This window comes from Cavia porcellus, unplaced genomic scaffold, assembly GCF_034190915.1.
Source record: "Cavia porcellus strain 051 isolate PalLab524CR breed Dunkin Hartley unplaced genomic scaffold, mCavPor4.1 scaffold_3, whole genome shotgun sequence".
NCBI classification, from domain to species: Eukaryota; Metazoa; Chordata; class Mammalia; order Rodentia; family Caviidae; genus Cavia; species Cavia porcellus.
Genome location: NW_026947486.1, coordinates 49,478,571 through 49,506,112, shown reverse-complemented (window position 1 = coordinate 49,506,112; position 27,542 = coordinate 49,478,571). Strand labels below are relative to the sequence as shown.

The 27,542-nt window shown below is 34.5% G+C and overlaps 1 protein-coding gene and 1 pseudogene across 4 annotated transcripts in view; both read left to right on the top strand.

The window, feature by feature from the left end:
• Hdx (highly divergent homeobox) overlaps positions 1-27,542 on the top strand; it is a 202,314-nt gene that overhangs the window by 108,521 nt on the left and 66,251 nt on the right. The gene's annotated exons all lie outside the window — the stretch shown is intronic.
• On the top strand, positions 613-12,724 carry LOC134475522 (V-type proton ATPase subunit G 1-like; annotated as a pseudogene).

Here is a 27,542-nt window from a genome sequence, read left to right as displayed (position 1 = left end):
CAATTCTACACGTAAATCTAGTGGTATGCAGTCTACAGATAGTGTAGCAGTTGTGCTCTATAAAGTTCTCAGAGATTATGGTGCTTTCAATAAATTATTGTAGCATCCTTGTTTTGTGGTCTCTTGCTTCAGGATTAAAAATAATGACATATATGGATAAACAAGTACAAAAGAGAGAAGAAAAAAGGGTCAGAAAATGTTCATCCTGCAAACTCAGATATTTGGGAGACTGATGTAAGAGGACTGCAAATTCCAGGTTAGCCTAGGTAGCTTAATGAAACCTTATCTCAAAATAATTTTTAAAAGGTCAAGTGGTGTATTTCAATAGTAGAGCATTGCCTCATATGCAAATACCCTGGGCTCAGTCCCCAATACCAAAAATGGTAGTAGGGTGGGGAGTACCACCAGTCATTTTTCAGTAAACAGTTTGAACCAAGGACTTTACACTGATATCAATTGGCAGCTTTTACTTTCCTTTCCTTTTCATTTTTTTCCTTTTTTTTTTTTGAGACAGTGTCTCACTAAGGAGCTGAGTTGCTAAAACTAGTCTTGCAAATTGCAGCTCCTCTGCCTCAGACTACCAGTATATTGAAATTACAGTCTTTTGCCAGCATGCATCGCTCCAGAAGTAGTAGTCTTTTAAAGGGACATCCTAGAAACTGCCTTAAGATATTTTTATTTTTTTTATTTTATAGAGATTAGAACAAAACAGAATAAAGCAGATCAGAATAAAACAATGCAAGCAACAATGGATTTCAAAACAAAACAGGAAATCATCGGAGGCTACCATAATGTCTCTGTTTTCTTTGAAATAGTTGTTCATATTTTCTCATACAGTGAATTCAAACAAGCAAAATAGTATAAAACAATCAAAACAAAAGAATGAAAGTATTATAGGCCTTCAAAACCATACAATAGGAAAATCAAGAATGGCTCTGATAATGTCCCTTATTCTCTTCAAAATAGCTGCACATACCTTCACACATGTTGAAATTAAATAATGCAAAACAGACTAAAATCAAAACAAAAATAACAGCATTATTGGACTTCACAGTAAGGTCACAGGAAATCAGCAGTGGCTACAATAATGTCTCATTTTGTTCAAAGTAGCTGTTCATACAATCACATGTCATTAAATGAATTCTTGTAAACTCTTTAAGAAAAGTTCTAGGCATGTATAAGCCTATATATATATGCCTTGTCCTTTCTATTTTAGAGAAAAAAAAAAAAACAAAAACAAAACAGATTACAAGAAAAACAAGAAATAAGAGATAAATAACAACAACAAAAGCCCAAAACAATGACAATACAGGCCCCCAAAACAAGGTGGAAGGAACATAACTAAGGTTGTTCTTTTGCATACTTATCTTCAAAAGTAGAACTTAGATTACCAGGTATAAACATACAAAATAGATCCAATCCTTTGGATGTTAACTGTTTTGTCCTAAGAACTAATAGAATTAGTAGTACAATCATCTTAGCTTTCTTAAATGTGTACCTATAAGTTTGTATATTTTTTTTCTTTTCCTTTCTTACTTTTCTCCTTTTCCCTAAATTACGTCTTCCCCTTTGAGTAGTTTTTTACCCTTTCCAAGTATTGATTGAAGATTTTGAATTTTATTTTCTCTTTCAGTTTCTTACACTAGGGAGACAATACTGCATTTACACATGTGTCTTTTTTATTTCAGTTACGAATATGGTCTAAAGTCACACCCATTTACCTATAAAAGCCTCACTGTGATCCTTTATAGCTGAGTAGTACTCCAATGTATAAAAATACCACATCTTTTTAATCCATCCCTTAGTTGATGGGAATCTAGCTTGTTTCCAAGATCTGGGTATTACAAATTGTGCTGCAACAAACTTGAGTGCTCATATATCACTGTGGTATGATATTTTCAAATCTTCTGGGAATATATCCAGCAGTGGAATAGCTGGGTCAAATGGGACTCCCAATCCCAGCTTTCTGTGGAACCTTGAGCCTGACTTCCACAGTGATTAACCAAGACTACACTCTCACCAACAGTGCAGAACAGTTATATTTTCCTCACAGCCTCTCCAGCAATTGTTATTGGTGGTTTTCTTGATCTTGGCCACTCTTTCTGGAGTCAGATGGAATCTCAGTGTGGTTTGAATTTACATTTTTCTAATGACCAATGATGTTGAATGTTTTTAAATGTATTTATTTGCCATTTGTATTTCTTCAGCTTAAAAATGTGTATTCATCTCTTATGCCCATTTTTTATTAGATCTTTGAATTTTAGGGTCTGATATTTTAAATTCTTTTTATATTTTGGGTAGAAGTCCTTTGTCTGAGGGAGAGTTGAGTAAGAATTTTTTCCCAATTTTTTGTTTTTCTTTTCACTATGTCCCAACCCTGGGTAAGTCAATGGAGACCCTAGAGGGGGAGTGGAGATTTGGGAGAGAGAAGAGATGTGAAGAATGGAGACAAGACAGTGGTCTGATCAAGTCTCATTTATTCAAAGAAGGAATAGCAAATATACAGGGTATTATGGAGGGAGTTGAGTTCTGACACGTCAGCAGGTAACTTAGCAACAGCGGGAAGTTCTAATGAGACCAGAGGCTATAGGGTAATTCAAATGTCCCATGCACAGGCTTATAAGGTGGGCTAATTGGCATAATTGCTCCACCGGCCGAACTACAGGGACATGTGACAGGCTAGGTGAGGAGAGGTGGAAACTTAGCTTCCAAATAGAAACTTAGCATTAAGATGGCTGTTGTCTTATTAACAGAAGATGACAGCCAATTGGGTTTCCCACAACTATATTGGAGGTTTATTCTGGCATGCAAAACTTTTTAGTAATACAAAATCCCAGTTAGTGATTTTGGAATGTATTTCCCATGCAATTAGATTTTTGTTCACAAAATCTCTGACTACGTCTATGTTTTCAACAAAAATCTCATGCTGGCTCATTTCTTGTCCTATAATCGCATACTTTAAGTAACATAATCTGCCTACTCTGTCTTCCAGCAGATTGAGTGTTTCTGTTTTAATACTTAGATCTTTGATCCACTTTGACTTTAGTGTATGGTGATAGGCAGCAGTCTAGATTTAGTTTTCAGCTTATGGAAAGCCAGTTATTCCAGCATCACTTATTAAAGAGGCTGTCTTTTTCCAGTGAACATGTTGGGCTACTTTGTCAAAGATAAGGTAGATGAGTGAATTTCTAGCTGTAGTTGTACCTTCTAATTTATTCCATTGATCCTTAGGTCTGTTTTTATTCCAATATTATCAGTACCATGATGATGTTAACACAAACGCTTTTTAGTATAACTTCAAATCATGAAATGTGATGCCTCCTTCCTTGCCTCTGTTGCCCAGATTTGGCTTTGTTATTTTAGGTCTCTTCTGATTCCAGATGAATTTTTGGAATTAGTTCTCTAGATTTGGGAGGTATGCTAGTGGTATTTAATTGGAATTGCATTAAATCAGTATAACAAGGTTGGAAGAATGGCTATTTTCACAACGTTTGTACTTCCTAAACATGAACAAAGAATGTCTTTCCATTTTCTGAGATTCTGTTGATTTTTTTTTGAATATTGTAATTTTCACAGAATAGATCTTCATTTGTTAGATTGATTCATAAGTATTTCATCTTTTGGATTCTATTGTGAGGGGTGTGGCTTTTGTTATATTTCACTCAATGAGTTTGATGTTGGCATAAGGGAATGTTATTGATTTTTGATGTTGACTTTGTATTCAGGAACATTATTGCATTTGGTTATTATACCTAGAAGTCTTTTAATGCAGTTCTGGGGGTCTTCTATGTAGAGTACCATGTCATCTGCAAGTATTGATAATTTAACTTCTTTTCCTATCCTTATTCCTTTTATTTCTCTTTTTCATGTAGTTGCTCTGGCTAATATTTCCATCACTATATTGAATAGTAGTGGTGATAATGGATGTACTTGTCTTTTTCCTGATTTTAGAATAAAAATTTTCAGTTTTTCACTATTTAATATGATGCTGACTGTTGGTTTGTCATAGATGGCTTTTATCAGATTGATGTAAAGACCATCTCTTCTGATTTTCTGTAGTGTTATTATCATGAATGAGTGTTGGACTTTATCAAAATATTTTTTCTGCATCTATTGAAATGACCATGTGATTCTTTGGCTCTATTGATATTGAATAATACATTTATTGATTTGCATATCTTGAATCTCAGCTGCATTCTTGAGATGAATCCCACTGTTTTAATGTGTACAGTCTTCCTGATGACTTGATGCATTCTGTCTGCCAGTATTTTAGTGAGCATTTTTGCGTCTATGATCTTTGTTCATTATGGAGATTGGCTCATAGTTTTTTTTTTTTTTTTTTCTTGTTTTGGTTGGGTCTTTCTCTGGTTTTGATATTAAGTTAACAACTGCTTCCAAGAGTTTGTTAGTTAGAATTGCTCCCATGTCAATTTCATTGAAGAGTTTGAGGGGTGGTGGTGTTAATTCTTCTGTGAATTTCTTGTAGAATGCACCTGTGAATCCATCAGCCCCTGGGCTTTTCTTTGTTGGTAAGTTTTGAACTGCCTTTTCAATTTTATTAATTGAAATTGGGCTATTCAGCAGATTTATGTCTTCTTGATCCAGTTTGGTAAATTATATGTTTTTAAAAATCTGCCCATTTCTTCTGTGTTATCAAACCTATCAGAGTGAAGTTTTTCAACGCAGTTACTGATGGTCTTCTGTATTTCCACAGGGTCTGGAGTGATTTTGCCATTTTTCATTCCTTATTGCTTGAATTTGAGTGTTTCTCTCCTGTTTTTCCTTAGGTTGACCAGGGACTTATCAATTTTAATTATTCTTTCATAATATTTCAATTATTCTTTGATTCATTACTTCTTTGTATTGTTTTCTTAGTCTATATTGCATTAATTTTTGCTCTGAACTTTATAATTTCCTCCATTATTTTGGCTTTGGACTTGTCATGCTCTTGTTTCTTAAATATTTAAAGTGCAGCATCATGTTGTTTATTTGTGTATGTATTGTTTTCCTGATATGGGAATTCACTGCAATAAATAGCCCTCTAGGATTGCATTACACAGGTTCCAGTAAGTTGTATTTGTATTTCTGTTTGCTTGTAGATATTATTCATTTTTTCTTTAATCTTCTCTGTGATCCATTGGTTGTTTAAGAGTATATTATTTAATTTCCATATGTTAATGGAATTTTTCCAGCTTCTTTTGTCACTAAATTCTACTTTCATGACAATATGATCAAATAATATGCAGGGAATAATTTTGATTCTTTTGCATTTACTTAAGCATATTTTATTGGCTAATATGTGGTTCATTTTAGAAAATGTCCCATGTGAAGCTGAAAAGAATGTATATTCTGATGTTGCATGGAACACTGTATACATCTACCATGTCCATTTGTTCACACATTTGATTCACTTTTTTCTTTGATGATATTCTGTCTAGTTATTCTGTCTCTTTTCATCAAAAGGATGTTAAGGTCTGCCGCTATAAATGTGTTATTGCTTTTTGATTTTTTCATTTCTATTAATATTCTTTTTATATAGCTGGGTGCTCCCACATTTGGTGCACATATATTTAAGATTATTATCTCTTCCTTTTGAAATTTTCCCCAAACTAGTATGTAGTGACTTTTTTTATCTCTTTGGATCATTCTTGCTTTGAAGTTCATATTGTCTGCATACAGAATAGCTACCCCTGCTTCTTTTGCGTTCCTATTGCATGAAGTATTGTTTTTCCATCCTCTGACTTTCAGCCTATGAATTTGCTTTTGGTTTAGATTGGTTTCTTGTGTACAACATATGGTTGGATGCTATTTCTTGATCCACTCTGCTAGTCTGTTTCTTTTGATTAGTGAATTGAGGCCATTTGCATTAATGGTTATAACTCATATCTTGGCTTATTTTTGTCATGTTATCTTACTGCTGTTGGTTCTTCACCTTTCCCCTCTGTTTGCAATGCTTGGTGGTTTTTTCTGTTGGTGTTCTTGAAGTCATAATTATTTTTATGTCATCTAGAATATCTTTTAGTATTCATTGCAGGGTTGCTTTGGTGTTTAATAAATTTTTCAGCTTTTTTTGTCTTGGAAGTATCTTATTTTTCTATCAATTTTGAAGGACAGTTTTGCAGGGTACATTAATCTCAGTTGGAAGTTGTTTTCCTTTAAGATTTGAAACACCTCACTCCATGCTCTTCTTGATTTTGTTGTTTGTATTGAGAAGTCTGCTGTGATTCTGATGACCTTTCCTTTGTGAATGATCTGTCTCTTTTAACAGTTTTAATATCCTGTGCTTTTATGTTTAATTGCTGGGATATTGATTATTATATGTCTGGGTGTTGATTTATTTTGGTTATAGCTAATTGGAGTGCTATACACTTCACTTATGTATGTCAGTTTCCTTTCACATATTTGGGAAATTTTCAGCTAATACTTCTGTAAATAGTGTTTTAATATATTTTGTGTTGTCATATTCTTTTTTGTTTACAGCTATCAATCTCATATTGTTTTTCTATTCATCATCTTTCAACTACTGAATTATTTCTTGATAATTTTGCTGTTTTTAGAAAATCTTTCCTGTTTGCTTGCTGCAATCTTGTCTATGAGATCTGAAAGAGTATTGTCACATTCACTGAAGCAGTTTTGCCAGCTTTCAATGGAATTTTTGATTTCCTGGATATCTTTTTGAATCTGTTTCAAGAATTCTGATTCTTTCTTATATTATTTATGCATATTCATCATTTTACAATGCTTCTCTATTTCTAGCTATGTCTTCTTTAGATGTATTCAGCATTTATTTTATTGCATTTATCATTTCTTCTTTTACCTGGGAGATTATTTCTTATCTGAGTTCCTCTATAGCTTCATAGATTTGAATCCTTACTTCAATTGATATCATTTATAATGTTTCAAGTGTATGGCTTACTGTTATTTCTGTGTCCATGTCACCTAGGCTTGTTTGGTATGGGCTGGCAGTTTGAGACTGCATTTTGTTCTTTCATTTTGCCATTTTCCTGCATTTCCCCTGGAGAAGTTGAATGCAAAGTCTCATTTGCTTGCTGGGTTAAGGGTTATCTGTCTGCACTGCAGGGAATTTCCTCAGTTGAGTAAAAGTTATTAGTCAGGCCTTACCAGATCCCTAGTGACTTTTGAAGTCTCCTCATATGTGAATGATACGTTGAGCAGGCCTTCCACATACCCCAGGTGGTACTCTGAAAATCCCCAAGTTCTTGAGGTTACCTGGAGAGGCTCTACCAGCTTCTGAATGGCATACCAGGACTGAACATCTAGATGGAGTGTGCTTCACCTCATGCCCCATGGTACACTGAAGGTCCTTGATTGACTGGGGTAGTTGGACGCAGACCAACTAGGCCCTGAGCAACCTATCCAAAAGTCCGTAGCTGATTTACTGTCCTTGGTACGCCCCTCTCAGATTGCATGGCTGGATGAAGTTCACTGTGAATGACTTTGTTTCACACCACTAAGCACAGGTGGCTCCAGGGTCACTTACACTCACTGAGTAGACTCAACTAGTCCCCAAGGGACTTACCCAAAAGTCCCCAGCTGATTGGTGATGATGGGCAGGGCCCTACGAGGTTAACAGGTGCTGAGGTTGCTTGACTGGATGGGGTTTGCTGTGCAGCTTAAGATATTTGCATTAAAATATGAAACCAATATAAAAATCAATATTATTTTTATATACCAATAATGAGCCCACAAAGAGTGTAGACAATATATCTATAATAGTATTTTCAAAAAATGTATTATCTAGGAATCAATCAAACCAATTGAAAGTTCTCAATTACAAAAACTGTAAAATTTAAAACTGAGAAATCAGAAACTGAAATGGATGTTAGAAAGGGAAAAAGAGATCTTAGTCATGAATAGGATTAACATTGCTAAAATAGCCACAGTACTAAAGCTGACTAGACGAGATCCTCCTAAAATGCCAACAGCATCCTTCACAGGACAAGAAAAAACAACCCAGAAGTCTATATGGAACCAGAAGTGACCCAGAACAACCACAGCAAATCTGAACAAAGTGTTAGTCATTATTAACATTGTAGTTATAATAGGAAGCTATAGTAAAAAATGATAGACATACAGACCAATAGAATAGAACAAGACATCTATGAAACCAGATAAACCTTCAGTGGTCGCTTTTTTTTTTTTTTTTTTTTTTCCTGGGGATTGAACTCACGACCTTGCGCTTATCAGGCAGCTGCTTATGCCACTGAGCTAAGTGCCAGCCCAGTCACACTTTTTAAAAAGGGCCCAAAAGCATGTATTTTATTTTAGTATTTTTTTAAAATTTTATTTAAGGAGAAAAAGAAAAAAATAACAGAAAAAGGATACAAGTAATACAGAATTTCAAAAAAAATAAACAGTAAGAAATCACTAATTAATAGATTACATATTGCCACCTTAGAAATAGTTGTTCAAGGTACAAAATTAAAGCTTATAAAGTGGACATTCAAACAGTGAGACTGCAAACAGTTCTGTTCAATGATCTATCTTATATGCTTAAATATACATACAGTTATATACTTTACAGCACTTTCTTTTCCTCTCTTATTTACAATGATAATTACACACTTTGGTTTTATTACTCCTACCTTTCTTACTACTTTTTTTGAAGAGAATAAAACCAAAAGTGATATAACAAAACAGAGTCAGTCAAATCAAGAGGATGGACATAGTACATGACGTAAAAACAGAATACAAGGTGATCAACAATGGTTACCGTAATGCCTCCTACTATCTTAAAAATCTTATATCATCAGGTATAATAAAATTGAACAAAATACTATGGAACAAAGCCAATAAAAACAAAACATTGGAGACATTACAGGACTTCAAAAGAAGATAATAGTCAAAGAAGAATCGGCATCATAGTGAATCTTATTGTCTTCAAAGTTGTTGCCTATATACTCTCAAACTTGGTACTATCAAGCAAAATGGAATAGAGTAAAATCAGTCAAAACAAGATGATGAGAGCAATACAAGGTATCAAATCAAGTTAATAGGAAATCCAAGGGGTTACTATAATGTATCCTCCTGTTTTTTTCTTCATTTTTCCCTTAATTAAAAAGATTTTAAAAACTTAAAAAGGAGATTGAGATAAAAGAGAACATAACAACAAAACAGCACAGGTCAGAACATAACAATTTAAGCAACATAGTGTTTCACCACAAGATATCCTGACATAAAAGGAGTTATCATAGTGTGTCTTTCCTTGAAATATTTGAGTATAATTTCATATACTGTAGCATCAAACATATCAAGACAATGTAAAACGATTCAAGAGAATGACAGTGTTACAGGGTATTTAGAACCAACTAACAGAAAATGGACTATGATTTCTATATTATCTCCTGGTCTATAAAAGTTTTTGTTTTTATTATCACATATAATAAAATCCAATTAAATACAACATGTTAAGGCCAATGGAGACAGAAAAACAAAAGCTTGATGGGACTTCAAAATAAGATGATATTAAATAAGTACTAGCTATTATGATATCTTGTTTTCTCCAAAATACTTGTTCATACCATCACAGACAATAAAATCAAGCAGTCCAGAATAAAGCCATTACAATTAATGAATGAAAACCTTATAAGTTTTCAAGCAATATAATGGGGAATCATGATTACCACATACTTTTATGTATTGTTATCATTTCTTACACTAGGGAAAATATTCGGGATTCATACAAGGGTTTGATTTATTTCACTTATGAGTATGGTCTAAAGCTGCACCCATTTATATTAAGTATCTCAATGTGATCATGCTTTATAGCTGAGTAGTACAACATTGTATAAAAATACCACAACATTTTTATCCATTCCTCAGTTGATGGACACATAGTTTGTTTCCAAGATCGGGCTATTACAAATTGTGCTGCTATAAATGTGGGTGTACATATATCTCTGTCATGTGGTGCTTTCAGTTCTTCTGGGAATATACCTAGAAGTGGAATAGCTGGAACAAATGGGACTTCCAATCCTAGCTTTTTGAGACATCTCCAGACTGACTTCCACAAGGGTTGCACCAGTCTACACTCCCAAAAACAGTGCAGGAGAGTTCCTTTTTCCCCACAACCTCTCCAGCTTTTGTTGTTGTTGGTTTTCTTGATCCTGGCCATTCTTTCAGGAGTGAGGTGGAATCTCAGTGTGGTTTTAATTTGCATTTCTTTAATGAATAATGATGATGAACATTTTTTCATGCATCTATTTGTCATTTGTATTTCTTCATCTGATAATTGTGTATTCATCTCAGATGCCCATTTTTGGATTGGATCTTTGAATTTGGAGGGTCTGATTTTTTTTAATTCTTTATATGTTTTAGACAGAAATACTTTGTCTGAGGGACAGTTCACTAAGATTTTTTTCCCAGTTTGTTGGTTTTCTTTTCACTATGTTGGAGATTTCTTTTGACATGCGGAAACTTTTTAATAAGAGGTGATCTGAGTTATTGAATCAGGGAAGTATTTCCCATGCGGTTGGAATCCTGTCCTTGAATTCACTACTTATCCCTATGTCTTCAAGGTTTTTACCCAATTTGTCTTCCAATAGATTTAGTGTTTCTGTTTTAATATTGAGATCTTTTATCCATTTAGATTTTAATTTACTACATGGTGATAGGCATGGTTCTAGTTTTAGTTTTCAGCATATGGAGAGCCAGTTTTTCCAACTCCATTTGTTAAAGAGACTGTCTTCTTCCAGTGAACATGCTTGGCTCCTTTATCAAAGATAAGGTGGTTGAATGTGTTTTTAGCTGTGGTTGAATCTTCTAATCTATTCCATTGATCTTTAGCTCTGTTTTGATTCCACTACCATGTTGATTTTACTATAGTTGCTTTGTACTATAACTTCACCTCAGGGATTGTGATGCCTCCTGCCTTGCCTTTGCTGCTTAAAACTGTCGTTGCTATTCTAGGTCTTTTCTCATCCCAGGTGAATTTTAAGAGTGATTTGTCTAGAACTATGAGGTATGTTGGTGGTAATTTTATTGAGATTGCATTGAATCTGTGTAACAGTTTTGGGAGAATGGCCATTTTCACAGTATTTATTCTTCCTATCCATGAGCAAGGGATATCTTTCCACTTTCTGAGATCCTCTTCAATTTCTTTTTCAGTGTATTATAGTTTTCCTTGTATAGATCTGTCACTTCTTTTATGAGGTAATTCCTAAATATTTCATTTTTTTGGTTGCTATTTTGAACGATGTGGCTTCTATTATTTTTCTGTGATCTTGTTGTTAGTGTATAGGAATGCTATTGATTTTTGAGTATTGATTTTGTATCCAGCTATCTTGCTGAATTTATTTATTATATCTAAGAGTTTTTCAATGGAGTTTTGGGGGTCTTCTATGTAGAGTATCATGTCATCTACATATAATGATAGTTGAACTTCTTCTTTTCCTATCTTTACCTCTTTTATTTCTCCCTCTTGTCTAATTGCTACTGCTAGTATTTCCAGTACCATATTAAATAGTGAAGTGTTTCAAATCCTGAAAGAAAACAATTTCCAACCCAGATTGATCTATCCTGAGAAAGTATCTTTCAAAATTGATGTAAAAATAAGATACTTGTATGATAAAGAACAACTGAAGGAATTCATTACTACCAAACCAACACTATAGAAACTGCTAATGGATATTGTAGAGAGAGATAAAGAAGCAGAGGACTGTCACCAAACAAAACAGGTAATTGAATGCAGGGGAAAAGTGGAGGGCCAGCAACAGGCAGATAGCATGGCAGAGACAAACCAATGTATGCTGGTTGTAACCATTAATGTAAGTGGCCTCAGGTCATCAATAAATAGAAGCACAGTATATAAGGAGTCACCTGTTCAGTAGTGCTGTGTCTCTGGTTCAGGCTACTCAGTTGGCCTTGAGAGCTGCTGCAGCCATAGCCAGCCAGTGGCAAGGAATCCAGCAGCTGCTGCAAGCGGAGAAGAAGGCTGCAGAGAAGGTGTCTGAGGTTTGTAAGCCAAAGAATTAAAGACTGGAGCAGGCCAAAGAAGCAGCTCAGGCAGAGATTGAACAGTACTGCCTGCAGAGGGAGAAAGATTTCAAGGCTAAGGAAGCTGTGGGCTTAGAAACCCATGGCAAGACACAGCAGTGAAGTGGGGGAGGAGACCCAGGAGAAGAAGCCTTTCCTGCAGAACTATTTCCAGCAGAACAGGGAGGAGGTCTTGGATAACCTCCTGGCCTTCATCTGAGACATCTGGCAAAAAATCCATGAAAACTACCACATCAGTGGGTAGAAGAAAGAAGCACCCATTTCGTGGACTGACATTGTAGATGCTCTCATGGAATATGAAGCTTTAGCAAAGTCAACTTCTATTCTTATGAAACACATTGAATTATTTCTTATATTGTATAATAGTTCCCTTCACTTTTGGAGAGTAGCATATCTAGTTTCTGTGGACAAACATTTACCTTTCACAAAGATTTCATCTTTTTACCTCATATTTCGTAGAAATGTAATGAATATGTGTTGTCTGTTTTCCTGCACCTTTTGGCTCAAGCAACATGTATATCAATCAGTATTGACTTTTTTTCTTAGATTTAGTAGGAAAAAAGAAATAACAATTCTTTAAAGAAAGGAGGAATTAAATAACTTTTTCCCCTTACACTTTCTTGAAGGTCAGGGGCTTTATCTATGAAAAATTAGTAAATAGTTACATGTAACTTGTGTGAAACAGCAGCTAGCCTTAAAGTAGCGTATTCTGAGGAAGGATTATAACAGCAAATGTAAATATACTTCCCTGGGGTCCACTTAGAGATTTTTAATCAAAATTTCTAGTTGAGCCCAACATGGTGGTGCATGCCTGTAATCCCTACACTCGGGAGGCTGAGGGAGACTGGGGGATCACTAGTTTGAGGTCAGCTTGGGATACACAGTAAAATACAGGCTTGCCTAGACTACATTGTGAGACCTATCTCAGTGCAAAAGGAAACAAAACGATTTACTAGATGATAGGACTCAATAACTTGTTACTTGTTATTTGGTGTACCAATAATCATTTCCAAGTAAAAGTAAAGACTTTTCATCCAAAAAGAAAACACAGGGAGAGTAGATGAAGAAAAAAGATCCAAGATACACATTTAATTGGAAATGAAATTCATTGAATGAAATTCAAAGGGGAGAAAACAATTTTTCCAAGTGACAAGAGACTAGGGAAAAAAGCAAGAGTAATTTGCCCATCAACTGCAGAAAGGATAAGAAAGAGATGGTATTTTCATGCAGTGGAAAGCTACCGAGTTATAACGGCTCCTTTAGGTAAATGGGCACAACTGGAAATCATGTTCATGGGCAAAACAGTTCAAATTCATATGTGTGGACTCTAGCATAAGAAACAGGAGGATTTAATGGGATCTAAAAGCAAAATAGTTGTTATAAGAGTCATAGGGAAGGAAACATCTGGGTGGGAAAGGTAGTAACTACAGTGAATTTCTTATTGTCTTTTCTTGAACTCTTGTATTTTCACAGTTTTGTTAGGTTTGGCTTTGTTCTGTTTTGTTTTGTTAGATTTTACTCTGTCAAATGGTAAGGGCTAGTGTTTTGAATATAATGGGATACAATATGGTAATCGTGATTTCCTATTATATTACTTTGAACTCATATAATACTTTCATTTATTTGTTTAATTGGTTTTATTCTACTTTGTTTGATTTTATTATGTGTAATGGTGTGAACAGCATTCTGAAGAAAATAAGACATTATGATAGCCTTTGCTGATTTCCTGTCATCTTGTTTTGAAGTCCTATCATACTTTTTTTTGTCTACATTGATTGGTTCTATCTTGCTGTGTTTTATCTGCTTTTATTATATATGATTATATGAACAATTTTTTGTGGGATTCATTTGACTCAACTATTCTCCTCCTATCTTCCCAGAAGAGTTAAACATATCAGATTACAGTGCTATCTGCATAACCATGTTTATATTAGCAGAGTTAATAGTAGCTAAATCTTGGAAACAGCGTATATCCTCATCAAGAGATGCATGGATAAAGAAAAGATGGCATTTATATACAGTGGAGTACTACCCTGCTGGAAAGTATAAATCTGAAGCATTTTTAGGTAAATGATACATCTCAAGACCGTAACCCTAAATGAAGTAAATCAAACACATAGATTTAAATTTCGCATTAGTTCACTTGTGTGAGGAATCCAAAGTATAAATGAAGAGCAGAATGTTAGATAGTGGGAAGTAGGAAGAATTTATTCAAATGAAAAAGATGACGAAAGATTATGCTAAAAGTGAGAGAAGGAAGAAACAGTGATTTAAAGAAAAATATTGAAGAAAATGTAAATAGAGCTTTTGCAACTGTGAAGAGGAGTAAGGAAGAGAGGGGTTTGAAAGGAGACAAAAAAGTTATATGAATGATATTCATATAAATGTATCCCTCATATTAAATTTAATCATTATGTACAGCATACATGTGCACTGTAAAAATAAGAGAGAAAGAAATAAAATTTTAAAAAATAAAAGTATGTGGAAATTTAATCCCTATTCCCTGATAGACAGATCCGCTGTTGTCAAAATAGCAATAGTTCAAAAATTGATGTACAAACTTAAGTAATCCTAATCAATATGCAATAGAATTTTCAAACACCTAGAAAAAAGAATTCTCCAATTCATGCAGAAACAGAGAAGAACTAGAATAGCAAAAGCAACCTTTGACAACAAAAGCATATCAGGATGTATCACAGTCACACATTTCACTTTATATTACATATCCATAGTGGTAAAAATCAGCATGATCCTGGCAGAAAACAGAAATGTGCATCAGTGGAACAGAATTGTTGATATGGAAAAGACCACAAGCACATTCATGCATCTGATTATTGCACTGTGCAACTTGGCTGTGTAGAGTATGAAGATTATTACTTAGAGAGAAGACTTAGTTCAAGGACCAGGAACTTGAAAGGACTGACTGGACATAAGACAGCCTCAGGATAACAACCCCCAGATGAGACCTTTGTGGTTATTTGCAACTCAAAACTCTGAGAACAAAGACATAAAAGAAAACCTCTTTATAACATATTGTATAGAACATTTGGGGGAGGGTCTGAAACATGATGGCTTTTTATGTGACACATGTTGCTCTACCGTTCTCAGTGATATTGGGGCAAAGATAATACATCGCCCAAAGCAAAAATATTTGACAGTAACTTGCTCTTAATTTTCCTAACTGCTGTCCTGCAGATTCTGCTCAAATCAGTAACCATGCACTGGAGGATCAGGGGCATTGAGCTGAGGATTAAGGGACCCCAAGGTCTAATTGAGGAAACATTTTGGAAATAGTCATTCATAGTTTAAGCAGTTTTTATAGAATGAATCAAGGTGACAGCTGTAGTCACACCTGTGGTGGTCAATGTAGTAGCTCCAATTATAGGAGCAACTAGAGTGTCCAGAAAATATTTTTAGCTAATATATTCAAGTGCTGAGGAAATTTGTTTAAGGGGGGGATTTGTCATCCACTTTCAAGTGAAATTGCTGGGAAGCCAGATTTAAGCTTTGTGTTTGGGTTTCACAATGTGCGTAAAATTCAGCTGAGCAATATTATGTAAAATGTACGAAGTTAGGAAGTAGCATTAGCAGGCAAAGTATATTAAATGCTTTAAACTATGTGATAATGATTAGAAGAATAAATGTGCTTTGGTTCATGAATACATTCATTTGCAAAAAATTTATTCACAAACAGAAGCATTTGGAAAAAATTGTTTTTATTTGCAAAATCTGAATTAGGTGATAGACACAATTGTAGCCATCTTTCTCAAAGAAACACAAATGTGGCCATCTTTTTCCAAGATCATAGAACAAATTAAGTTCCTGAACCAATATAGAATATATGAACAGGAACTACAGGCCATAACATGATCAGAACTATCATGAAAAGTCCATATGAGATAATCTGGAAGTTGATAATTACCAATTATAATAATATGCGGGAAGCAAGAAATAGCTAGGTGACAGAAGGATTTCTTGATAAAGAAAAGCATCTAAGGAGAGGCAATAAGAAGAGTGCAGCAAGCTCAGGATTCCATGAAGGTGTGTTATAGTAATTAAAAGGCAAAATATTATCTCAGGCATAATTAGACTGTAATGTCTTCAAATTATGGGATCTCCAATTATCCAGGATTAGATTATAAACAAATGAATAACAGAGATATTGGTGGACTGACGTGAAATCCACCCAAAATTTAGGACATCTCCTATAGGTCACATACCATTTCAGATGAAAGGGAAAACAATAAATACTATCAGTGATATTGATGACTATATATAAGAGAGACTTTTTCTGTCAGGAAATACCTTGCATATGGTAAAGAGTATTAACCACTAGCATTGCCAGAGTGGCCCTCTCACAATTCTTTGTGGGTCAATAAGTGGCTGTGTCTACTAAGTTCTGATTGTATAAAAGTCACTAGGAGAAAAAGATGGTTTGGAATCTCCCCAAGTAATTATGTTAAAAATTGGTGAGATTATATATATATATATATATATATATATATATATATATATATGCCAGCAAGCTCAGAAAAATAAGAACTGTTTTGCTTTTGCAGTTTTGCAATAATAGCTAACTTTCATGGTCACTATAAGAAGCAGGATTGCAGAAATGAAGAGAATTCTTGTGCTCTGTAGCTTGTCACTTGGTGTCACATGGTGTTATGGTATATATTTAAATGTCCCTCCAAAGCCTCATGTGGTCATTGGGGGAAGGTCTTTCAAAGGCAGTCGAGTCTAACATTTGTGACTGGTTTGCTGTCTAGTGCTGGGATTGGTGGTGGGAGTGCTGTAGCTGCATACTATATGAGGGAAGGAAGAAGTTGTGTTTTCCCCTTTTTGCTCTTGACACTTTTGGTATCTACCTCATACAGCTACCATGAACAGTTGCCCCATAGTTATGCTACCCTGCCTTGGAGCCACCAGTTTATGGACTGAAACCTCCAAAAACTGTAAGCCAGATAAACCTTTCCTCCTTCATTTTGGACATCAAGTATTTCATCCCAGCAACAAGAGAAAAGTAACCAAGATGCATTATATGGAAACACAGCCTTTGACGGAACCCAAACAGGGCCAGTGAGTGACAAAACAGATATATTCTCTCTGAGTTGACAGTTCTTTTGGGACTACCCATTGTTGATCTGACAGTGGGTACTGGTAAAGGTCAAAAAGTTTTGGCCTGTCCTTTGCTGAGATAAAATAGTTTCCTAAATCTTCTGAATCACAATTTAAAATTGAAAATAGTTTTTTATATACTTGTTTTGTGTAGAAAGCTTCTTTATACTTCTCTTTTTTTGTTTAAATGTTTGGGTTTTTAGGAGCTCATGGTGTCATTTTACTTTTGTTTAATCTGAAGAGTTATAAGGCATACCTATGATATGTTTAACGGGCCAGAATTCAAAGTAATCTAAGGATAATTGGAAATGTAGGCAGGGCCATTATCAGTCTTAATTTATGAAGGCAATCCCTTTAGAGAAAAAACATGAGATTAAATGACATTTAATGTGTGTTACAGTTTTATATGGTTGTTAAACAGTATATATATATATACTCAAAATGAGCATCTATAGACAATATTTAAGGTTAACCAAAGAATTATGATGAGTTAGTTTATTAATCAAATTTCATCGCCTTCTAAAATATGGGAATTGACACATATCAAAGCACAAAATTGTACATGGTTTGGAACTCAAGGCAGTTATTAATGATTTCTTGGGCTTGTGTATGTGTGAAATTAAGGGAAATGGATGAGACCTTAAGCACCATGGTGAAAAATTTGATGTGAATGAAGGAACTTTTTTGTAAAGAGGTAGAAAACACAATCAGATTGTAAGTATTGCCTTCCACTAGGGGGTCAAGAAAATGAGTGTCATAAAAAAAGGTGTAGTTTGGGATCTAATCAATTTTTGCAAGTGTCCAAATATGTAGAAGAGAATTTCAACATTACTATTATGAATAAATATGGTTTCAATAACCTGTATCATCCTCATAACATACTCTGCATCAGTGACTGTATTGAGGGGTTGTTTAGGACACTATCATTTGTTATCAGTCATGTTGTCTTAGAAGTTGAATTCTTGCAGAACATTAACATGTTTTAGTCTGGAAGTCACTAAGGTGATAAGATGTTATGTTTTGTATTTGCAAACACCTGTAAAAAAACAAGTAAAGGAGAATTCAGATATTTGATTTTAAAAAGTTAACCATCATAGATAATTTTAGTCTGGAAGTCACTAGGACGATGAGGTTTTATTTTAAATTTTGCATTTTCAAGGACCTGTACATTTTGGAGATATAAATATAATTAACACACCATAAAGTCAATAATAATAAATGCTATAAACCACATTGAAAATGTCCAAAAAAGGCAGCTTTGTCTTATCTGTTATTAAACAATATAGGTGTTTCTGATTGTCATACAAATAAGCTCATGTCTAATACTAATCTCAAAAATGAGAACTATAGCCTTTGTCTGAAAATATCTGTCACACTGGAAAGGAGAGATGAGACCTGGGAAAGAGTGATTAATGAAAGTCAGGATCAGCACCCACTAATCTTCCTTGAGCAACAAGAGTTTTCAGAAGAAATAGCCTTGGTTCAACTAAACCTACAAGCAAACATATGTATTTCTTTCTGTAAATTGCATCCTCCACAAACCTGCTTTCAACATACTTGAATCTTCTAGTTTTGTTGTAGTTCTTTATCTTCATCACGTAAAATCCCCTTACATCAAAAATATATCATTATACATTTAGATCTCTTTATATTTTCCTCTCTACCCAACATACTGTACAGTAGCTCTGTAACAAATATTTTTGTGGCCATTTGGCTTTCTTTTCTTTTTTGTTTCTTTCCTTATGATCATATAGAAAAACTCAGGTTGTTACAATGTAAATATGACTGACTGTCCACTAGCCACTCTTGGCTGTGTATAAGTGACCTTGTCTGTACTGAAGCAGCAGAGTAACAATTGAACTCTGTAACTGCAGTCTAAGAATTTATGAAGTACAAGAATCATTTTAAGCATAACAGTTAAACAAAAATATCAAGTTAAATTGAAGGCCAAAGATAAACTCATCAAATAGCTAAGACTTGTAACAGTGGATTCCTATAAATCTAGGGAATGATATTTATGTGCAATAGAATTTTCAGAACGTTCCAAGAAGAATTTTTTGTCCCCATCTTTGTTTTACTAGTCTTAGAATGCTTGTTAATTATATTTGGTTGCTCCCTGTGACAGTTTCTTCTGTAATATCCTATAGGGAAGTTTATATGCTCTGAGATTAGCTTTCTTTTACATTTAGTATGAAGTATTTATAGATCAATTGTTTATTTTGATTTATGCATGAGGTTATTTGATCATTACAAAAGTCTGGTTTACTTTCCCTTGTGTTACTTTTGCAGTTCCTAAAATAAATCTCAGTTATTCTACATCCTCTTTCATGGAGAAAGTATGTAGATAAAGAAGATCACCCAAAGATTGTGTGGGATGCATCTCACTCTTTCCCAGGACCCATTACCGACAATCACAGGATTTCTCAAGTGACCCACTGGTTGTGAAAGAAATGAATTTATTTGTTGAGATCCAATTTACACTCCAGAGGGAGCTAAAATGAAGCTATAATCTGATACTCTTATAAGAGTGAATTGTTGAAAAACTTAGCAGGTGCAGGTTTTGTGTTCAGTCCTGCTATCTTTGAACCTCTGTAAAATTAATGATAAAAATTTCTTTGGGAAGAACATGGTATTTTATGCCTATTATTATATTATTTTGTCCCATATAGTCTGATCTCTGCACTATCAGTGGCAACATTTTTAAATTTTGATGAGTAATTTGTTTATTATTTTTATGAACTTTTTTTAGCATGACTATAATTGCCACAATTACATTTCCAAGACTACTAGCTTTTAGCTTTATGATACTTCATTCCTACATTTTCTCAAGTCTTAATCATTTCTACAGTATTTCTTCCATTAAGAGGAGTGTCTATGACTGTGGAAGATTGATGGGCTAATGAGACTTCTGAGGGGAACAATGGAGACAACTGAGGGGAAACAATTTCTCCTTTGGGGCCTCCTTTGTTCACTGGGTGGAAATAGCCACCATATAACAAGACAAGAGGAGTATACTTTACTGAGTTGAAACATTCTTTCAATTTGCAACCAAATTGTTCTCAGTCATCCTTGTCCAAGTTACTTTTTTGGGAACCAGGGACAATGCTGATGAATGACAATTAACAATTCAATAAGCTCAGACTGTGAAACCTTGCATTTGGACATTTTCAAAAGACAAAATCTAAACAAAGCTTTTGTAAATAAGGAGAAGAGAAGCTGGAGAGAGGGTAAGGGAGTGGGAAAAGGAATCAAGTTATATTATGTACAGATACAAATTCCCTATGGTAAATTTGTAATCATTATATACACCTAAAATTGCCAATAAACAATTTTTTTTAAAAAGGCATTGTAAGTCCTGCTTAAAATGATTTTTTTCTATTTAGACAAATTTGGTCCCATGGTGGTAACACAAATCAGAAAACAAAAACAAAAGATAAGAAAAATAGTGTGTCAAGAAACACTGCCACATTCAGTGTTCAATTAGATAGTGAACACTTCTGGTTTGAAAAGATGTAGGTTGTGACCTAGCCCAGAATTTTCAGGCTATTCTGGTCATCTTTGACTCCCTTATTGAGAATAAAATGATGAGTTGGATGTTTTGATTCCTTTTTCAGGCTTTGGGGGACCAGTCTATTATGCTAAATTATAGTTGTAGTGTTTGACTTGTAGCTTCATGACTCACAGTGCTGCACCACTGTTTTTTTTTTTTTTTTTTTTTTTGTACAGACATGAGCTTATGTCCCACATTGGATTCCATTTCCCACAATGTGTGACCATGGTTGCATAGAGAATTAATTACTTGGAGACAAGATTTAGTTAAAGCCCCAGAAATTCAAATGGGCTGCCTCTTGGGTATAAATCAGCCTCAGCGAAACAGCCCCCAATTGAGATCTCTGTGGGTATTTATTTGTAACTCAAAGACATGAGAAAAAAAAAATGAAATTTTGTGACATATCATAGGAAGGGGACAGGGTTAGAATGGAGTGGCTTATTATGTTGACCACTTTATACAATCTTACTGGGAAAAAGCAAACAAAATGGCCAAAACAAGCAACTTTTGACAATAAAGTGCTCTTAATTCTGGTGACTCTTGTCCTAAAGATTCTACTCTAAACTCTAACCATGCATTGGGAACTCAAGTACATTCCTCTTGTTATTGAGGTTCAGTCATTCCTTTGGCCAGTGTCTCCCCATATCTTACCTTTATCAAAGGGGCAAACATATACACTGGGTAAAGAGGGACTACTTTTACTTTTAACAAATCTACAGAATTTTTTAGAATACTTTTTCTTCCATGTTAATGAATATCTTAGTTATATGTACATGCTTTCTTAACTTGAAATGTAATTTTCAGGTTCTTATATATTATTTCCTAATTTGTGCATTGAACAATAGTGAACTGGATATTGAATTGCAAAATTAATAGGTGCCAAGTGAAAAAATGCAGCTTTCCTGAGGCACTTGCAATTTATGGTGAAGCTTTTTATTGTTTCTAAATTTCAATTACTACTGAATACAGATACTATATCAGCACTGTGAATGTTTAATGAAACTAAATTTCATCCCATATCTTGTCACACTTTCAATTAGTGCCTAACCTTTCCATCCGTTTTTGGATTATAGTAGACATATTTTAAAACTTATGATGATCATATATTTGTAACAACACATGCTTGAATGTTGTGCTTCATATAAAAGAGATATGTGTTTTTACATTTAAAATTATATTTCTTTTCAAATTACCATGTGTAGAATTAAAGTGTCGTTAAGTAAGTCAGTGTTTTTCATTTACCTGTCAAAATCTTACATGTATTGTAGATATGGATTCAGGATGTCGGGCACTTCAAGATTGAGTTCGATATTGCAAATATAAAATAAGCCAGAGGAGAAAATAGCTTGCCCAAGATTACAGAGCCTTTCGTCACTGGAAGCCAGGATTCTTTGGTCCTAGTCTAACATTATTACCATTGCTACATAACTAGTGAATGCTATGTCAGAAGACTTAGGTACTTTTACAAAATGCATGCCACTCCATCTTAGGCTTACAGGATCAGAATTTCCCAAGAAAGACCTAGAAATTTATATGCATTCTTTCCTCAAATTACTAGTTAAATTTGAAACAGACTTAGGGACATGTCATTGTAATTAAATACTATAATTGGTTCTTTCTCTTTTTAATACTTGATCAAAATTCATAATTTTCCAATTCATTTATTATTTATACTACTATAAGATGATCAGTTCAAGTTCCATCAGACAGATCATGTCAGTTATGGTTAACATGGCATGCTCAGCACTAAAATACTTGTATTTCTTTATAGTTAATATTTACTAATATGAATGGAATGAATAAATATATGTCTATCAAAACTGTATACTTTATATATATAACATATATAGTTTACAAAATATGTAATGGCATTCAAATGAAAAATTGGAGTATAAATCTTTATTATTTATTAGAAATGTACTTAGAAATTTATAGGACCTTTGAATCCTCATTTTAATAGCTCATTATTATTTATGCTGTTAACACATAAAAGTTTCAGTTTAAAACATACACTATTATTTATATTATTTATATATTTATATTATTTATATATTATTTATATATTTATATATTATTATAGATTTATGTTCACCCTGGAGGGATAATTGTTATTTAGGAAAATGCAGCTTTATACACTAGCTACCTGACTTTCATATAAGAAATCTGATGCCCAAAATGATAAAATATTAGCCCATGGGACATATACATGGCTGAAAACAAGATAGGTTTTGATTAGGGATGGTCAGTTTGAAATAGGGAAAAAGTTGTCTTCAAAGTATTTCGTAATCAGAATGTGGAAGAAGTAGTTCAAGGGGAATAAGATCTGTAAAAATAACTAGAAACAACTCATAAAGCAAAGAAGATAATAGATGTTAATTTTCAGGAATAAGAAAAAAAGTCCAAAAACTGAAATGGGAAAACATATAATACGTTCCATATTCTTAAAAGTTTCATGTAAAGACAGCATGAAGACTTAAGGCTCTAATCAGATTGGATGATTCCCAATCACATTAGTAAGTATTTCTCCTTTCTCTATATACATATTTAAATGCTTAATGTGTTCCAATAACATCCTCATGGGCATGCATAAAATAATGCCTTACCAGCTTTTTGGGCATCACGTAGTCCAGTAACCTTGACAAAAATTTTAATCTCAACACTTGAGAAACTGAGGCAGGAGGATCAAAATTTCAGCTACGTAAACATTGTAACCAAAAAATGAACAACAAACAAACAAACATCCTAGGCTGCTACAAAATACCATAGACTGGATGATTTATACTTTGCAGAATTTTTGGCTTACTGTTGAGAAGACTGAGAAGTTCAAGATGAAAATGGTAGATTTGGTGTTTAGAGAGGGTCCAATTTCTAGATAACTCACACTTTTGCTGTAATATTACATGGCAGAAAATATAAAGGCACTCTCTGGAGATTCATTTAAAAACACTGAAGCTGTACAGGTGGCACATGTCTATAATTACAAGTCACTAGAAGACAAAGGATGATTCCAATTTTGAGTTCAACCAGGGAAACTTAGTGACTTACTGAAAACACATGTCAAAATTTAAAAGTAACAACAAATCAAGTGATATTACATGGCAGAAAAGATAAAGGCACTCTCTGGAGATTCATTTAAAAACACTAAAGCTGTACAGGTGGCACATGCCTGTAATTACAAGTCACTAGAAGACGGAGAGGATGATTCCAAGTTTGAGTTCAACCAGGGAAACTTAGTGACTTACTGAAAATACATTTCAAAATTTAAAAGTGACAACAAATCAAATGTCTTTTTAAAAACTTCGATATGTAACTCAATGTGAAAGCCATGATTTCAACACCTAACACTGCATAAATGAAAAGTTAAATACTGTCAGTAATATGATTCATGAGCAGTCCACGTTTATGACTTGATAACTCACAAGGGCCCTAACCCCTAATACTTTTACCTTGCTTGGATAGTAGGAGTTCAATGTACTACTTGGGGAAAACAACGGGATTATTCAGATCATAGCAGCTTCTATTATGACTTCGAACTTCTATGATTCTGGAAATACATAATAAAGCTTTCAGCACTGTATTACATAGTTGTTCGTCTCTTCTTGCCTTTTATTTTTGAGATATGCCCAAATAGTATTTCAGCGTTAATAATGTAAAACAATTCACATCCAATATTCATATCACACACTTTACCTTTATTCCACATTTCATACTTACTCAACTATTCCAAGAAGATTGTAAAGAAGCAGAAGATAAATAGAAACTTGGTTTATACTTTCCTTTTCCTTCTGTCTCAACTTTTGTGACACAGTGAAGCAAGAATTATCCTATAGAAACACAGCTTCATTCTTTTTCCGATACTTTGTCATCATTTTCACAGGATTGTTGTCTGGGATTACTATATTGTAAAAGAAGAGCTTCTACATTACAATATTAGAAGAATGAATATTCACGGTTAGGAAACAAAATTTATTTGATAATTTAAGAGATCTTTTATAAGAAGTTATAATTCTTCACTTTTTTTCAAAACTAAGAAATTCATTTTAAATGAAGCAATGTAATGGAAAGTGGAAAAAGAACTCTTGTTTTGAAACTTGTGTTTCTGGTCATTCATGGACTGCAGGGGAAGAGAACAAGAAATAACCAATTAGCAAGCCCTCCCTTTGAATCAGCACCATGCATAGGCTACTTGGGGAAGAGCCAGATGCCATCCTTTTCCTGTGAGATGGTGCCATTCACAGACCGCAGGGGAAGAGAACAAGAAGTCACTAAAAAGCAAGCCTTCCCTGAAGATGGCACCGTGCATTGGCCACAGGGGTGGAGAGGCAGATGCAGCCTTTTCCCATGAGTCTGTCATTTGCAGATTGCAGGGGAAGAGAACAAGAAGTCATCAAGAAGCAAGCCTTCCCTGCAAATCAATGCCATGGGTGGATCCTGGGCTGAGAACCATATTCCAGTCCCTTCTGGTGTGTGAACAGGGAAACAAGAAGAGCCCACTCCCCCCTGCCAAAAGTGACCCAACTGGCTGTGATTGATAATTTTGAAGTAGAATACAATTTAATGCTTATAGTTTTTAGCGTTTTCCTTGAATTTTCAGTTCTAAAGTTGATAGTCTGATCATCAATTCAAAGGATAACAATATGCAATGTAGCATCTAAGGAGAATTTCCACTTGTTAATTCCCTATCATCTTAATTTGAAGTTCTGTATCATTTTCATTGTTTTATTGGATTGGGATTCATTCTATTTTGTTTTGTTTTATTTCATTTTATCCAATGGCATAGGCAGGTATTTCAAAGATAAAATATATATTAAGGTAGCCATTTTGGATTTACTCTTATCTTGTTCTGAAGTCCTTTATTGCATTCATTTTTGTTTTTATTGGTTGTCCTCTGTTGTGTTTTGTTTGATTTTTAGTATATCTGAAGGTATCTGCAGACAAGACAACAAGAGGCATTATGTTAACTATTGTTGATTTAGTATTATTTTGAAGTTATGAGTCACTTACACTGATTTGTTTTGATTGGCATTATTCTGTTTCATTTTGATTGGTTTCATTCTCTTTAAAATAAATTTCTTCAAAACATTGTATTTCTTGTTTGGGGGAAGGTAGAAAAGCTAGGAAAATTAAAACTCATAAATGCTTTTCTTTTCTTCTTGGTAATTTCATTTTGGAATATACAAAAAAATGTGTATTTCAGGCTGTACATTTGGAATTGAGTATTAAATGTATTCAAGGAACAAGGCATGGCAGTGTACACATATAATTCCATTACTCTAGAAGATAGAGGCAAAAGTGTTACAAGTTCAAGCCCATGCTGTACAACTTAGTGACCTAGAGATTCCCTGTTTCAAGATAAATATAAAAATAGCTAGAGATGTAGCTCAGAACAAAGATCCTGTGATCAATTCTGAATATAATAAACAAACAAAAAAAACATTCATACACATAGGCATACATAGTATTTATTATATTTCTTGTTTTTTTGTAATTAATCATTTTACTTTGTTTTAAATATTTTATGTGTATTAGTGATACATAATGTATATATTCAACATTCAGTATCAATACCTACTCATATTGAGCCTTGAACTTATTTATTTCCACTCACTGTTCTCCTATGCCTACCCTGTCATTCGTTCCTGAGATTCCCTTCTCATCTCTACAAAGTCTATGTTCCTTTTTTCTATCATCTTTATTTTCTTTTGCTCTTTATTTATACTGTGAGTTTCTCACTCTGGGGAAACCATGTAATATTTAACCTTCCATGCCTGACTTATTCCAGGCAGCATTCTTCAATTAAGACACCCATTTTCGTAACATGACACAAATTTATCCTGCTTTAGAAAATATATGCAACTTTTTATTCTCTCATCCATTTATGAGCATATACATTCCTTTCAAAATTTAGTTTTATGAATTATGCTACTGTAAACATAGATATGCATGTATCACTGAAATATGATGTCTTTCATTTTGTATTGGAAGTCAAACTCAGGACTTTGTACTGCCAGGCAGACACTGTTAAACTGAGCTATGTCTATGGCTATAGATGTCTTTAACTCTTTCCAGAAGAGTATCAGAATAGTTATAACCAATTCAAAAGGAAGCTCTATCTTTATTTTCTTCAGAAAACTAAACACTGATTTTCTTAGAGATTATACTTGTTAGGTCTGAGAAGAAGAGGGAGGAAGAGGGGAAGAGGGGAAAGAGGGAGAGGAAGAGGTCCGTGGAAGGAGTGGAGTAGACGGCCGTGAAAGTAGTGGGTGGCGGTGGCTTTATTTCGGGAATGCGGGGAGAGACACCCCCCCCCCGGCCCCGGGGCGCAACATCTCCACTGCACCCGGGGCCATGGTTATTCCGGGAACACGGGGAGAGGAGACTGGCGCACTGGCCGCTGGAATCTGGCGATCTCTCTCGGACACGTGGCATGGGGGAATATAAATAGCCTAAGCTTAGGGCAGTGCCCTAAGGCCATTAGAGATGCACAGGTATTTCATTGGCACATGTTTAGCGCCAGAAACAGGTTTCTAGGGATGGGGGTATAGGGTTACAGTTAAATCTATAGGGGGCGGGGGAGGCAAGAGTCCCCTAACTTGGCTGCAGCTTTTCCTGGTTAAAGTGTCCGGTCTGGGCCAGCAACTCTTTCATATCCCGTCTTATGATTATTAGGAAATGGGGTGAAGATTTTTCTCTGTAACTAATTCCTGCTGGCTGAGGGCACTGTATTGGGGTCTAGGGGAGTCGACGGGATGAAGGTTGATGCCCAGGTAGATGCTGATGTTAGGTGTTTTAGCCAGGACAACTTCACTGGTGAATGCATGTATGTTAGACTGGAAAAAACAAAGAGACAAGATGTTATGAG